The sequence below is a fragment of the Pyrus communis genome, chromosome 13 (genome assembly GCF_041283825.1).
Source record: "Pyrus communis isolate YQ-2024b chromosome 13, ASM4128382v1, whole genome shotgun sequence".
In the NCBI taxonomy this organism is placed as follows: Eukaryota; Viridiplantae; Streptophyta; class Magnoliopsida; order Rosales; family Rosaceae; genus Pyrus; species Pyrus communis.
The window spans coordinates 22,662,298-22,677,059 of record NC_142577.1 but is presented as its reverse complement, the minus strand read 5'-3'; positions in this window follow the sequence as shown (position 1 = coordinate 22,677,059).

The following is a 14,762-nucleotide window of genomic DNA, read 5'->3' as shown; positions in this document are numbered from 1 at the left end:
ACTTTGTTGCTGCACCTAACCTTAGGGTTAGACTGCTGACATACTCTATGAAGGGATCAAGCCAATCGTAGTTCATCATTTTGTTAAGCTCTAAAAATCTTTTATTTGCAATGACTTCCAAAAACTCTCATGGCATTATCTAGCATGAAAACATAGAGTTCCAGACAACTCACAGTTTTACAATCAACAACAAATAACGTTTCAATAACATCTACGTCACACACGATTTTCGCCTACGTGTTCGTGGAATTGAGCTCTATTCGAAAATACTAATAGTGACCCCGAAGGCACTAGGGATTTTTAACAACTAATTACGAGAAGTTGAACTTTGTAACTCTAAAATTAATGAAAATTAAATTGAATTTTTGTAAATACAAAATACGAAGTATTTGAGTAGTGCAACCCGGGGACACAATTTCACATCCTCTCCCATATAGAAATTTCGTCCTTGAAATTTTCAATACCTTTCGCACTTCAAACCGTTCCCATAATTATTTAACATCAAGTTCGACAATACATGTCATTATATGCTCGGATCCCAAGACATGACTAAAAACCAACCAATAGTTCAACCGCATATGAACTTTTCATTTATTTTGTGGCTACACCTAACCTTAGGGTTAGACTACCTACTTGTCCTGTGAATGGATCAAGCTAATCGTACTTTGCTGGAGTTTGAATGTGGACGAAAATCAGTGAAAACCACTGTGGAAGCCAAGGGTGGCCGAAATAGTCGCCACTTCGCCGTAATCACTTCAATGGCTGGTCTGATGTTTGGGTTTTGTAGGACAAACCCAAGTGAGTGTCTTGGTGGTGGGTGATGTATGGGTAGTCGAAGATGGAAGATCATTGGCCGAGAAGCTTGAGAAAAAATGGCAGTTTCAAACCGCCACAAACTGGTAGTTAGTCCTATTGAGTTTGATGTTGATAATGGTAGTCATGAACGAAGACATGTTGACTAAAGCAGTTGCAGGTGGTGAGGTTTGCTGGGAATTAGGGATGTTTTTGTTGTTGTAGGAAGACATGATGGGCAGGGAAAAAAAATGGATCGTTTGTCGTTGGACTTAAAAGGCTCTATGTACCATATAAAACTAGGATTGCAGGGAAGGTAAAACACGCAGGGAAGCTATAAGGCTACACAAGGTTTTTCATTGTGATTGCATGCCCTCAACGTTGTAGGGAGCAACCTTTTTATAATCACTTTTCAGATTACATCAGGGTTTTAAAAACCCTATTTACAAGCTTACATTTCAAAGTTCAAATACTATAACTAATTCTGATAAAACAAATATTCAAAATTCAAATGATTTTAACAAAAGCTTCATTTGATAAGTGTTGTTGACTGAGTAAACCAACTGAAGAGTTTCTGTTTGAAGAGGAAACTTGACTCCATCTAACAGTGCAATCAACTACAAGTCATCTAGAGACAATGCTTATAAGGGAAAAAAGCCTGACTTGAAGTGCTTTTACTGCAATGGTGTTGGACGCTTAAAAGATCGATGTTGGGTCTTGCATCCTGAGCTGAAGCCAAAATTTGACAAGGAACACAAGGTTTTTAAAGATTACAAGAGTTCTCATTCTGGAGAAATTTTTCTTTGTGCCTGTAATACAAGTGGTACATCACATATTATTATATAAGTGGTGGGAAATTTTATTTTTTATGTTATTGATTTTTTAACATGAATCTCACCACTTGTATAGAGACACATAGTGTACCATCCATGTTTCAGATGCATTGAAAAATCTATCCTCATTCTGGTTCTCATACATACAATCCCGAAGAAAACCATGCATCAAGCTTTACCACTGATGGGTTAGCAAACTTCACTTTAAATCCTACTACTTTGTTCACTGAATTTGCTGCATATCTCCGAAGAAACAAATGGAAGCACTGAGTGTGAGGAAATGACTGGTGGAAATCCAACAGCTTTGCATGGCACATTTTCTTGGTTCTTGGCAGATTCAGATAGTGTATCATTAGAAGACATTCCAGGTATTATATCTGCTCTCTCAACTACTCTTAGTATCAGTCTTTCACATGATTTTTAGATCATATATTCAAGTTCCACTAACCAAATGACAAATCAATCTTCAAAGTGCATGACTTTGAAAAATTAGATAGAGGGAAAATAAATTTGCTCTCTGAAAATGTTGAGTTTACTACCTTGTACCTTCTTTCCTTTTCGTTCCAACCTTTGTCTGTTGGGAGAATTACAAACTCTTTAAATTTCCTTGCCACCTTTTCTTCTCACAATGTTGTCTTTTAGAATCGAGTCACCAAGAAGCTGATTGGTGGAGGTGTTTGGGTTAATATTTAACTTTGGACTTTAAGGGAAGAAAGCCCAAAAAGAGCTCAATAAAGGAGATTTTGCCCAAGGCCCAGAGTTAAGCCCAGATACCCATCTCGAGATAATATGACGTCTCTCTATTTAATGCAAAGGTTAGGTGCTTACAAAAGAAGTGACAACCGATGAAAATCCACCTACTCTCGGCCCAAAAGCATTTTCTGAATGGCAGAACATGTAAAAATGCTGATGACTCACTACCCTTCAGTTGCTTTCAGGCAATGGCAGAAACAGTACATTTAGGTTAATTCACTTATAAAAGGAGGAAGATGACCCAGAGATAAGGACACTCAACCAATCAAACAAACAAACATACAACTTGCCTCTCAGTCAAGCAAATACCCAGAAAGCTGTGATTTGTCCAGATTCTGTACCCTTTTAGCCTTAGACTCCCCTTAAAAATACATCTTTTGTCTAGTGTAAAAGCTCTGCTACATTTTCTAAATGTTGTAGTATCAATTCTCTTGTGTAAACTTGTTCACCACTCATCCTACTTTAGTACTCAACCCCCTATAACTACAAAGAGAAAAGACCGCAAGACGTTTAAACCTTGCCCGACTCTCTTTGTTTTATCTTTACGTTAATAGATCTGGTGTTATGATGTATTCCCCAATATATATTTAAGTCATTTCCAGTCTTTTGATGAACCAAAGTCCCATAGTTCTCATATTTGGTTCACTTAGTGGTTTTACTGTCATAAGAAGACAAAATGTGAATTTAACTGATGACTTGATCAAATCTGGACCTCCACCCTTTAAGCATACAAGATAACCAACTAAAAGTCCTTGATCTCAAGCCATAGAAAAGAACTTAATGTAGACTTAACCCATCTACGACAATTCTTTGATAACAAGAAGTCAAAATAACTTGGGGCTCAAGTAGTCGACTTAAACACACTTGCTCTACATCTGCCATACTGAGATGGCAGTGGCATACTTAAGCACTTAGTTAGTTTTGATTGTGAGCCTCAAAGTCTACACCTAAGGCCCCACAAAGGCACCTTTCAGAACTGACTTTGCCCTCCTCTTGTAGCATCTCGACAAGCCGGAGCCCGACAATCAACCAAAGTGCCAACTCCTCGGGGAGCTGTGTGCTCGAGCCAGGGACACCTCCCAGCAAGATTTCCTACCCAAACATAGTTTTGGCATGCCCAGTGGGATCACAAATCTTGTATGTTGAGAAAACGAAAGGAAAAATAAACCTTTAGGAGGAAAACAGAGCAGAAACCACCCTAGTATACAATAAGATCTAGCATGGCAAATCTCCTCGAAAACTTGCAAGGACATGGCTTGACGGAAAGCTCGACCCCTTTTGAGAAATCAGGATGAAGGGTCACAAATGAAGACCTGCAGGCTACCATGATAGCTATCTTGAAAAGCATGGAGAAAAACTCTTTAGAAACAAAAGAAGAAATAAGCAAACTCTGTTCTTTAACAGGAAATCTGCAAAGAATGCTAGACTTGGAATATTCTACCCCTGAAAATGACCATGTTAGAGAAATAATGAGAGAAGCCAGCCCTGTGGAGGAGACAATTATTCCTTTGTTTCCTTTGCTTGAGGAAAAGAGGAATAAAGAAAAGAGCAAGGAAGAATCCGGAGCTGATCAACCAGTGTTGAAGAAAATCAAGGAACTAGAGTTGCCCGACCCCTTGTTATTAGATAGCAGGGGGCAATGCGGGTCAGAAATAAAGCAGTCACTAAAAGAACCATAGGCTAATACGAACTAGAGGTACCAGCAGCTGTAGCCGTCATTGATCAAGAATTGATCAAAAGAAGAAAGGAGGAAGAACATGAAAACCACATGAGCACCATGCAGGCAGCCAAGAGGGAAATCTCTAGGAATATCTTTCAAAGGTTTGGAGGAGACTCTCAGCCTAAAAACTTTTCAGAAGTATTCAAAAACTATGAAGCTTCAGAAAAAGTGGAAGACGAGGAGGCCAAGATACCAAAGTGGGTGGATGTAAAGCCATCCAGCCAAGTTATGCCGGAGGAAATGTTAGAATGAAAGGAATGACAATAAATCCGGTCACAAAGATCTTGCCTGACTCAGGCAAAAATGGTACATAATTGGAAGGGATGGGAAGCTTATTAAAGAAATTGGAGCCTCTATGATTAGGAGAGTCCAAAGGCAACATAAGGCCTATATGAACTCATTGAAAGTTCCCACTACTTCAGAAACCTCGGAGAATGTAAAGTTCGAAAATGTACCTCATAGGGAAAAAATCAACCTCATTGGAGGAGTAAGAAAGAGGTGAAGAAGGCAAATAGCAAAAACGAATGGGAAGGAGACCATGTGTTGCCGAGCCCCCATCCTGGGAAATACAGAATCTTTAGGATAGCTAAAAAAGATAAGGTGATGATACCTACCCAAAGATGGAGCCCAGAACCAATCTGCTTTGGAACTATCTCACCCGAGAGAGGGTTGCCCACACCATTGTTGGTAAATACCATCTGCGAGATTCCAGAATAGATGCCAATCTTTGGCATAACCCAGGAAGAAGGGTTGCCTAAGTTAATGCTGCCGAAGAAGCACATGCTTGGTTGGATGAGTTTATGAACCACATTAGAGGCAAGGGGAAAGATTTACCTGGACCCAGCAACTTCCACGTAAACATGACATATGTTTTATCAGCCATGTTTTGATCTGAGCATAATCAGCCTCCCATGATGAAAGGTGATTACTTGGCAATATAACCTATGATGGCGCATGTTACTGTCGAAAAAGCAGGATAAGAAGAACCCAACCAGACAAGCTTGCCCGAGCAATTAGGAAAGAAGCCTGAGAGAATATACTCGAACAAAATGGTATTTGTTTGCCCGAGTTTGGCCCTGACCAACCATCTTAAGCCCATATATGTAACTGCTCACTTGGAGAGAGTACCTTTCAAAAGGGTCTTGATTGATGGAGGGGCCGCAATTAATGTGCTGCCATACAAGCAGATGAAGAGAATATGAAAAAGTGATGAGGATCTTATCCCCACAGATGGGATACCGCCAAGACTCATGGGATACCGCCATTAGAGGTTGATTTAGGTTCGAAACAAATCATGCTGGCCTTTTTTGTTGTAGATAATACTTCCACTTATGGGGCTTTACTAGGTAGAGATTGGATTCATCAGAGTCTCTCTGTGCCATCTACCATACACCAACAAGTGGTTGTCTACCATGAAGAATGATAAACAGAACCTGGGTTCTGGGAAATGGTGGAGGCCGAATCACGGCCATTCCTCCCTATAGCTAACATCGCGGAAGCCAACTTCGACCACCCCAGTGTTAGGATTCTTCAATGTTCAGGAGCTGATAAGAACGGCCGCCCAACTAAGGTGACGGCCTAAAAGCTTCTAAAGCAAGGGTTATCTTTTACAAGGGAAAAATGAGATCGGCCCTATATCATCCTAACTCCCCAACACTATTAATGTTAGAACAAAAAATGAAGGACTAAGTGGTTGCAGTTAGGTCTTTAATAAAAAGATTGCTGGTATATGGGAGAGAGAAAAAACAAGTGAAAGAGAACTCGACCAAAGAAGAAGAAAAGTGAAGCGGAGAGGCTTCAAGCAGCCAAGTAAATGAAGAAGAATCTTTTGGGGAAGAGTTAGAAACAACCATCCAAATGGCTGAGTGTATATATAACTTAGATGGACCAGGGGATTTACTCAAGAATCCAGAACTAGTTGAGTTCTTGTGTGCAGAATCGGACAAACCAACCCCAGAAGTGCAAGACCCCTTGGAGACCATTGATTTGGGAACTAAGGAGGATCCAAGACCTATACAGATCAGTGGTTTACTAGAAACCAAGGATCGGGCAAGGATTGTCGATCTTCTGCATGAATTTAAAGATTGTTTTGCTTGGCATTACATCGAGATGCCAGGTTTAGATCCAACCTCTGTAGAACATAGGATGCCTATTAAAGAGGGGTTTAAACCTGTCAAGCAAGCACCACGAAGGATGTCAAAAGAAATTGAAGAAAAGGTCAAATAAGAGATCGAAAGACTGGTGAAGGCCGGATTTATTAGGCCTATCGAATATGTTGAGTGGTTGGCCAACATTGTACCTGTTTTAAAAGCTATAACTAAAGCAGTTAGATGTTGTGTTGACTATAGAAACATTAATGAAGCCACGCCTAAAAACGAGTACCCCATGCCCATGGCGGACCTATCCATAAATGCAGTTGCCAAACACAAAGTTCTATCTTTTATAAATGGGAATGTTGGATACAATCAGATAAAAATGGCTAAAGAAGATATACATAAAACAACTTTCAAATGTCCAGGTTATGTCGGAGCATATGAATATTTGTTAATGCCATTCGGGCTTAAAAATGCATGTGTAACCTATCAAAGAGTAATGAACGCCATTTTGCATGACTTAATCGGCCATACCATGGAAGTATATATTGATGACATCGTGGTAAAATTCAAAACTGAATAGCAGCATTTGATGGACCTCAGGCAAGCCTTAACAAGAATGAGGATCCATAAGTTAAAAATGAATCCAAAGAAGTGTGCGTTTGGGGTAAGATCGGGCAACTTCTTGGGATTCCTTATTCATCAAAGAGGAATGGAGGTCGACAATAACAAAGCTTGGGCAATAATGGAGTCACATCCCCCCACCAATAAGGTACAACTACAAAGACTGCTGGGAAAAATCAACTTCTTGAGGAGATTCATTGCTAATTTAGCGGGCAAGATTCAGCCGCTAACTCCTCTGCTGAGACTAAAAAACAAAGAAGAGTTTGGATAGGGCCCACCACACCAAGAGGCTTTCGACAGCATAAAGGCTTACTTAGCCTCTCCACCAGTACTCATGCCTCCTCAGAGAGGGAAGTCATTGAAGCTTTATATCTCTGCCTCAGTAGGTCAATTGGAAGCTTGCTAGCCCAAAACAATGAAAGTGGAAAGGAACAAGCCATATATTACCTCAGTAGAATCCTTACTAAGGTAAAGACAAGATATCCTCTAGGGGAAAAATTATTTTTGGCTTTGTACTTTACTGCTTGCAAGCTAAGGCATTACATGTTGCCTTGCCATATCCACATCATTAACGTGATAAAAATGGATTCAACAGGAAGTAAAGAGGATATCCAGCCTTTGGATTACTCCATGGAGGCTATATTTTGATGGATCTTGTACCCAAAATACTACGGAAGCGGGGATTGCCATTATCGATCCTAAAGGAACTCATCATTGTTATTCACTCCTCCTAGATTATCATAAAACTACCAATAATCGGGCAAAATATGAGGCATTGATAATTGGCCTAGAGATCTTAATAGAGTTAAGGGCAGCTAAAGTTGAGGTATTTGGTGATTCAAAATTGGTGATCAATCAGTTGAACGGAGAGTACAAGTGTAAACACATCACCATGGCTGGTTATTACATAGTGGCCGCTCAATTGTTAAGTTATTGGGGCATTGAAATATCAGCCAGCTACATCCCTAGAGAATTAAACGTAATTGCCAATGAGATGGCACAATTGGCCTATGGAGTACATATCAAGGAAAGGAAGTTTGAAGGAAACATAGAGGTTTAGAGAAGAAAACTCCCTTCTATCCTAGAAAGGGGATTCAGCCTAGGTGTGATGACTGAGGATGTAGAGATTGAAGATTGGAGGACATATGTTCTTCGATATTTAAAAGATCCATCATTCCTCACAAGTAAGAAGAATAAACAACAAACAATTAAGTACGTTTTATGGGGAGAAATCTACTAAGAAATACCCCAAATAGACTAATGTTAAAATGCTTGGACCAAGAAGAATCAATGAGAGTAATGGCTAAACTACATGAAGGGATCTATGGAGCATATCAAGCATGAATCAGGATGAGGTGGCTACTTAGGAGATACGGTTATTTCTGGCCTGAAATAGAGAAAGATTTCACAGCTTATGCCCGAGGGTGTGAAAAATGCCAAAGACATGGACCTCTCCAACATGTGCCCTCAGTGCCCTTAAACCCCATAGTCAAGCCTTGGCCCTTCAGATGATGGGCAATGGACTTCATCGAGCAAATTCACCCATCTTCTAGCAAAGGACACACGTTTATAATCGTGGCAACGGATTACTTCACCAAGTGGGTAGAAGCGTCAGCAGTAAAGACTATCACTTCAACTACAATCAAGAAATTCATTGAAACCAAGATCTTACATAGATTTAGGGTGCTCGAGACAATTGTCACAGACCACGGGCCATCTTTTATTTCAAAAGAAGTAGAAGAGTTTGCCAGTAAGTTCAAGATAAAGATGGTTCAGTCTAGTCCTTATTACCCCCAGTCAAATGGTCAAGCAGAAGCCAACAACAAGATCTTGGTAAACATTATTAAAAGAATGGTAGTCGAGAATCTAGAGAAATGGCATAAGAAGTTGGGAAATACTTTGTGGGCATATAGTACTTCTAAAAGGGCAACAACTGGAACTACTCCTCATGCTCTAACTTTTAGGCAAGATGTTGTGATCTCCATGGAAATTAATGTGAGTTCGGTCAGAATTCAAAATCAATTTGGGCTACAAAGTGAAGAATACCTTCAGGCTATGTGTCAAGGAATTGAAGACCTTGATATAGCCCGAATTAAAGCATTAGATAAAATTGAAGAAGGAAAGAGAGCTCTTGCCCGAGCATACAACAAAAAGGTGAAGTTGAAGAACTTTAAAGAAGGAGAATTAGTATGGAAGGCAATTCTCCCTTTAGGAGCTCAAATCAAAGGCTTCGGAAAATAAAGCCCGACTTAGGAAAGTCATTTCATGGTTAACCATGTATTGGGCAAGGGTGGATATTACTTAGTAGATATGGATGGGGGCTTACAAAAGCATCCGATCAATGTTAAATTCTTGAAGAAATATCACCCAACCTTGTGGGATGTTAAGGATTATTACATAGAAGAAGAAGTACAAGCATCGCTAGAAATCTAAAGGAAGTTTCGTGCTTATCATATATAGATCTCAAGAAAATGCAAGACAAAGTGATTTAAAAGAAATCATGTTCATTTCAGCAAATGCTGGAAGTTACATCAGATTTAGTTCAATGGTTTTACATCCCTAACTAAGGCAGTTATCCTAAAGAAGTGGGTCTACATTTTGCCCGACTCCTCCTAAAAGATTGTTGCTATTGGCTAAATATGTTTTCAGCATATCCAACTTCCATTTGCTATCTCAACTCCTTTGAATCTTCTGCGCCTTCGCCCGTAAACCCGACCAAGTTGTCTGGCCAATAAAGTTGTGGTAGTTGATCCCGAAGCATACACCTATGATGCTGAAATGATCAAGAAATCAGAAGCTATGGAGAAGTCTGGGCTTGTGAATATTAGCACAAGTGGAATTTGACAGTGTGATTAAGGCTGCTCGGTTACTCCTCAATGCCATAGAGGTCCTGAAACGGAAACGGGGAGTAGTGCGCTTTTTTGAAGATATTATAATAACTGATTTTTCCTTAGACATGTTATCTCCAACAACAATTGAGACGTGAAAAGTTCATGCAGGTTCCAAGGGATGCACTTCTCCCTCTTTGAAGGAAAACCCAGTATAAAGACCTGCCCGAAGACGATGAAAGCCATGGAAAAGGTGAGGCATGGTGGAAATCCTTTCACCAGTCTCAAAGGAAAATTGGATTCATGCAGCTTTGGGTACCTTTGAGAAGAAGATGGGAAGAAAAGTTGGAATCAGAAGGGTCTGAAAATGTCTAAGGGCTCTAAAAGATTCTGGGAAAATTTTGATAATTCAGAATGACTCGAATTGGTTAAAGTATTTAGCCAAAGAATGGAATTGAAGGGAGTTTTATAGCGAAGGATCAAGTGACGGTTGGAATTCATGGGTTAGTGCAAAGGGTCCAGTTCACAAACGGTTGCATTAAAACGGCATAAGTTCCGAGTAAAGGCGTGCAACGGTGGTTACTGAGAAGCGGCTATTCAATCATTATTAATGCCTCAGTTTGCAAGCTTAAAAATGATTAAAGGGGGCACTGTTTAGGTTAATATTTAACTTTGGACTTAAAGGGAAGAAAGCCCAAAAAGAGCTCAATAAAAGAGATTTTGCCGAGGCCCAGAGTCAAGCCCAGATACCCATCTCGAGACAATATGACGGCTCCCCATTTAATGCAAAGGTTAGGTGCTTACAAGAAAAGTGACAACCGATGGAAATCCACCTACTCTCGGTTCAAAAGCACTTTCTAAATGGCAAAACATGTAAAATGCTGATGACTCACTACCCTTCAGTTGTTTTCGGGTAAAAGCAGAAACAGTCCAATCAACTTAATTCGCCTATAAAAGGAGGAAGAGGGCCCAGAGATAAAGACACTCAACCAATCAAACAAACAAATAAACATACAACTTGCCTCTCAATCAAGCAAATACCCAGAAAGCTGTGATTTGTCTAGATTATGTACCCTTTTAGTCTTAAACTCCCCTTACAAAAACATATTTTGTCTAGTGTAAAAACTCTGCTACCTTTTCTAAATGTTGTAGTATTGATTCTCTTGTGTAAACTTGTTCACCACTCATCCTGCTTTAGTATTCAACCCCTGTAAGTACAAAGAGAATAGACCGCAAGACGTTTAAACCTTGCCCGACAAGGTGAAATCTTGCCCGACTCTCTTTGTTTTGTCTTTAAGTTAATAGATCTGGTGTTATGATGTATTCCCCAATATATATTCAAGTCATTTCTAGTCTTTTGATGAACCAAAGTTCCATCAGTTCTCATATCTGGTTCACTTAGTGGTTTTACTGTCATAAGAAAACTAAATGTAAATTAAACTGATAACTTGATCATATCTGGACCTCCACCTTTTAAGCATACAGGATAACCAACAAAAAGTCATTGATCTCAAGGCATAGAAAAGAACTTGATGTAGACTTAACCCATCTACGACAATCCTTTGATAACAAGAAGTCAGAATAACTTGGGGTGCAAGTAGTCGACTTAAACACACTTGTTCTACATCTGCCATATTGAGATAGTAGTGGCATGCCTAAGCACTTAGTTATTTTTTATTGTGAGCCTCAAGGCCTACACCTAAGGCCCTACAAAGGCACCTTTCAGAACTAACTTTGTCCTCCTCTTATAACATCGAGGCAAGCCGGAGCCCAACAATCAACCAAAGTGCCAACTCCTCTAGGAGTTGTGTGCTCGAGCCAGGGACCCCTCCCAGCGAGATTTCTTGCCCAAACAGGAGGGTTCTACTTGAATAGATTGTATTACTTGTCAAAGGATATTACAATTCCAAAGGTTTGTCAAGTCAGCCTAAATCCAATCTAAGAAAGAACATCATGAATCAATTCTCATCTAATGAATATTAAGATTAGACAATGGCACTGAATACACTACAAAAATTATGATTGACTATTTGAGCACACATGGCATCATACATCAAACAAGTTGTGTAGGTACACCCCACAAAACAATGTAGTTGAGAGGAAGAATAAAGACTTGCTTGAAAAAACCCAAGCCTTGGTGTTTCAAATGAATGTGCCTAAAAGACTTTGGTCTCAAAGAGTTCTCACTACCCAATACATCATCAACAGATTGCCTAGCAGGAGTTGAAACTCAAAATCTCCTTATCATGAAGGGAAAGCCAAATGGTCAGTTGCTCATGGTATTCTGTTGAACAAAAATGACAACATTCAAATTATGGGGTACACATGATGCAAATTGGGCAGGAAATGCTATCGACCGAAAATTAACCACTAGCTATCGTACATCTGTTGGAGGAAACTTAGTCGCATAAGAGCAAAAAACAAAACGTAATTTGCTCGTTCGAGCATTGAAGTTGAGTATAAGGCAAGGCATCATCTTCTTGTGAGCTCATATGGTTAAAATGACTTCTTTCTGTTTTGGGGTTTCCTAATAGCCAACCTATATCCCTCTTCTGTAACAATCAAAATTGGCAACAAAGGAGAATAGGCATCAATTTCTTCCATTTCCTTGGTTAATTTCATACTAGGGCCCACATAAAATTTCTATTATTTTTTTCTTATTATTAGAGTGAATTTTAACTTCTTTTCACCCAATTTTTTGTATATCAAGTCTAAATTAATAACAAAGAAACATACCAGTTGGATATTAAAATAAATGAAGATGTCAAATTACCACATAAGCCATCAAATTTAAATGTGATGTTTTGAATTTAACATCCCCTTGGAGATGCTCTAAGCATATTGAAATCAATTGCCATTACATTCAAGAGAAAGTTCAATCCCAAATTTTTCAAACTCATTATCCTCACAACCATGATCAGCTTGGGGATGTTTTCACCAAGGCCCTACCCACAACCCAATCAGTCAATCTCCTTCATCCAACTTGAGGGGAGTATTGGAAGTCAACTTCAACTTTTTTCTTTTTTGCTTTAACATTTTCTTTTTGAATTTCTCCTTTTGTCTTTCGCTCATTGTCCAGTAATTCGGCCTTCAAAGACTCAATTGTTCGAATTTGTAGGGTAAAAAACAAAAAACAAAAAAAGGCAACTTATGCATCTTTAGTCCCTAAGGGTGCGTTTGGTTGGCTTCACTAACCTTCACTGGACTAAACTAGACTACTTATCAATGTAATTCTATATTTGTTACATAGTGGGACTAAGTTTAATGGGATTGAAAAGGATTCGCGTTCACTAAGGTGCCATTTGGTACGTAGGATGGGATAAAATGCAATGGGACGGGACACAGTCATCCCACGTTTGGTGCGCCAATTTGCTTGGGACGCACTGTCTCGTGGAACGGATTTTAGTCAATTTTTTGTGCCACCCTCCCTCCTAAAATAACTTGTTCCATCCCATAGAACACAAAATGATAACTTTTTGGACAACAATACCCTTCATCTTTTTCATTAATTTCACTATCTACCATCTCTCTCTTGTAGCCTCCCTCTCTTCTACCTTCCCTCTGTAACCTCCTCCTCATCCACCACAAACCCAGCAACCCAGGCTAACCCAATCTAAGTAATATGAATCCCCACCTTTCTCTCACCCCCTCCCTCTTTCATGCTAGTCCCACGACGAGATCGTCGCCCTCTGCCGCGAAAACCTCACGACCACCCACTCGCAGAATGTGGCTGATACCGTCGCTCGAGGGATGGGACGACGAGGATTAGGCGAAATATGTAAGGTATGACGTTGAACTCATCCGCGGTGGCTTAAGTAAAGTCGAACTCATCGGAGTGGTTGGGTTTGTAAACATGAAAATTCTATAACGAATGAAACAAGAACACGTGTACAAGGTAGATCTGTATTGATGAATTTGTAGGTTACAATCTCTGTTTACAATTTTCCTCTGATTCAGTCTTCAAATTTGATGCAGATGCATAGGTTGTTGATCCAAGTGTCGTGATGACTTGATCTCGGACGAACGATTGAATGACTGCTTCAAGTTTTGAGCTTAAAACGATGCTTGGATAGTCTTCACCTCAAAGTTGCGGCAAAGGTAGAGTTGATGTAGGACTTCGTTGATTCAAGGGTCTTGACAACTTGATCTTGAATCGAACATCGTTACAAGTTTTGAGCTTGCAACAAAGTCTTGAAGGAATCGGCACAAGTGCTTGTTGATTCTTCAAATGAATGCTTCGATTTTGGTCGAAAGAAAGCTTCAGCTTTGGTTGTGCGTTCTTCGAATAGAGCTTTGGCAGCGTATTAGTCTTCAAAGATTTGGCAGAGGTTCTCCTTTTGTAAGAATTTCGACCTTTCAGTGTAGAAATCTCTGGCAACGGTGATTAATAGAGTATACAAATGTCTACGACTGCACCATCGTGTACCACCCCGATTGTGCAAGCATAATTGTTGAACACCTCAGTAGAAAGACACACTAATACCCGAATATTCTTCAATCAATTACATTTCCCCCTTGTATAGAACTTTTGGATATTTTGCACATGACTATGGATCATCAGGAAACTAAGTTAGCTAATTTTCAGGTTCGACCATTTCGAGTTATTACTACGTAATCAAGCTAGGTACTTGTATGAACTCAAGCATCAAAGTTGTATATTCAAATCCAGATATCTTGTACTTTAGATTTAATGGACTTGCTTTGACCCTCAAATCCTAGAGTGTTCTTTTAGCCTTCTCGACATGGCTTCTTGCTCAATCAGTGAGGAATTCATGATAGATCAACTCGGCGGATGCCTGCGCCCAGTTTCATACCAATGCTAGCAAGAATATTTGGAGAATAACCTTCTCGCAAACCTACCAGACTTATCAAGAAGAGTTTTTTGTGGCCTTGAGGTTGGAGCCGCCTTTTAGTAAGGGATTGGTGAAGGTAGTAGTACGGGTGGTCAGCAGATTACATCACCAATCACTATCTTCACGCAAAAATGAATAGTCACCTCATATTATCTTGCTACAATTCATAGGCATCATATCGTACTCTAGTAGTTCTTTCCCAACGATATATATATATATATAAGTTCATTGCCCAAATATTTTAAAGGTATCTTCCATCCAACCTT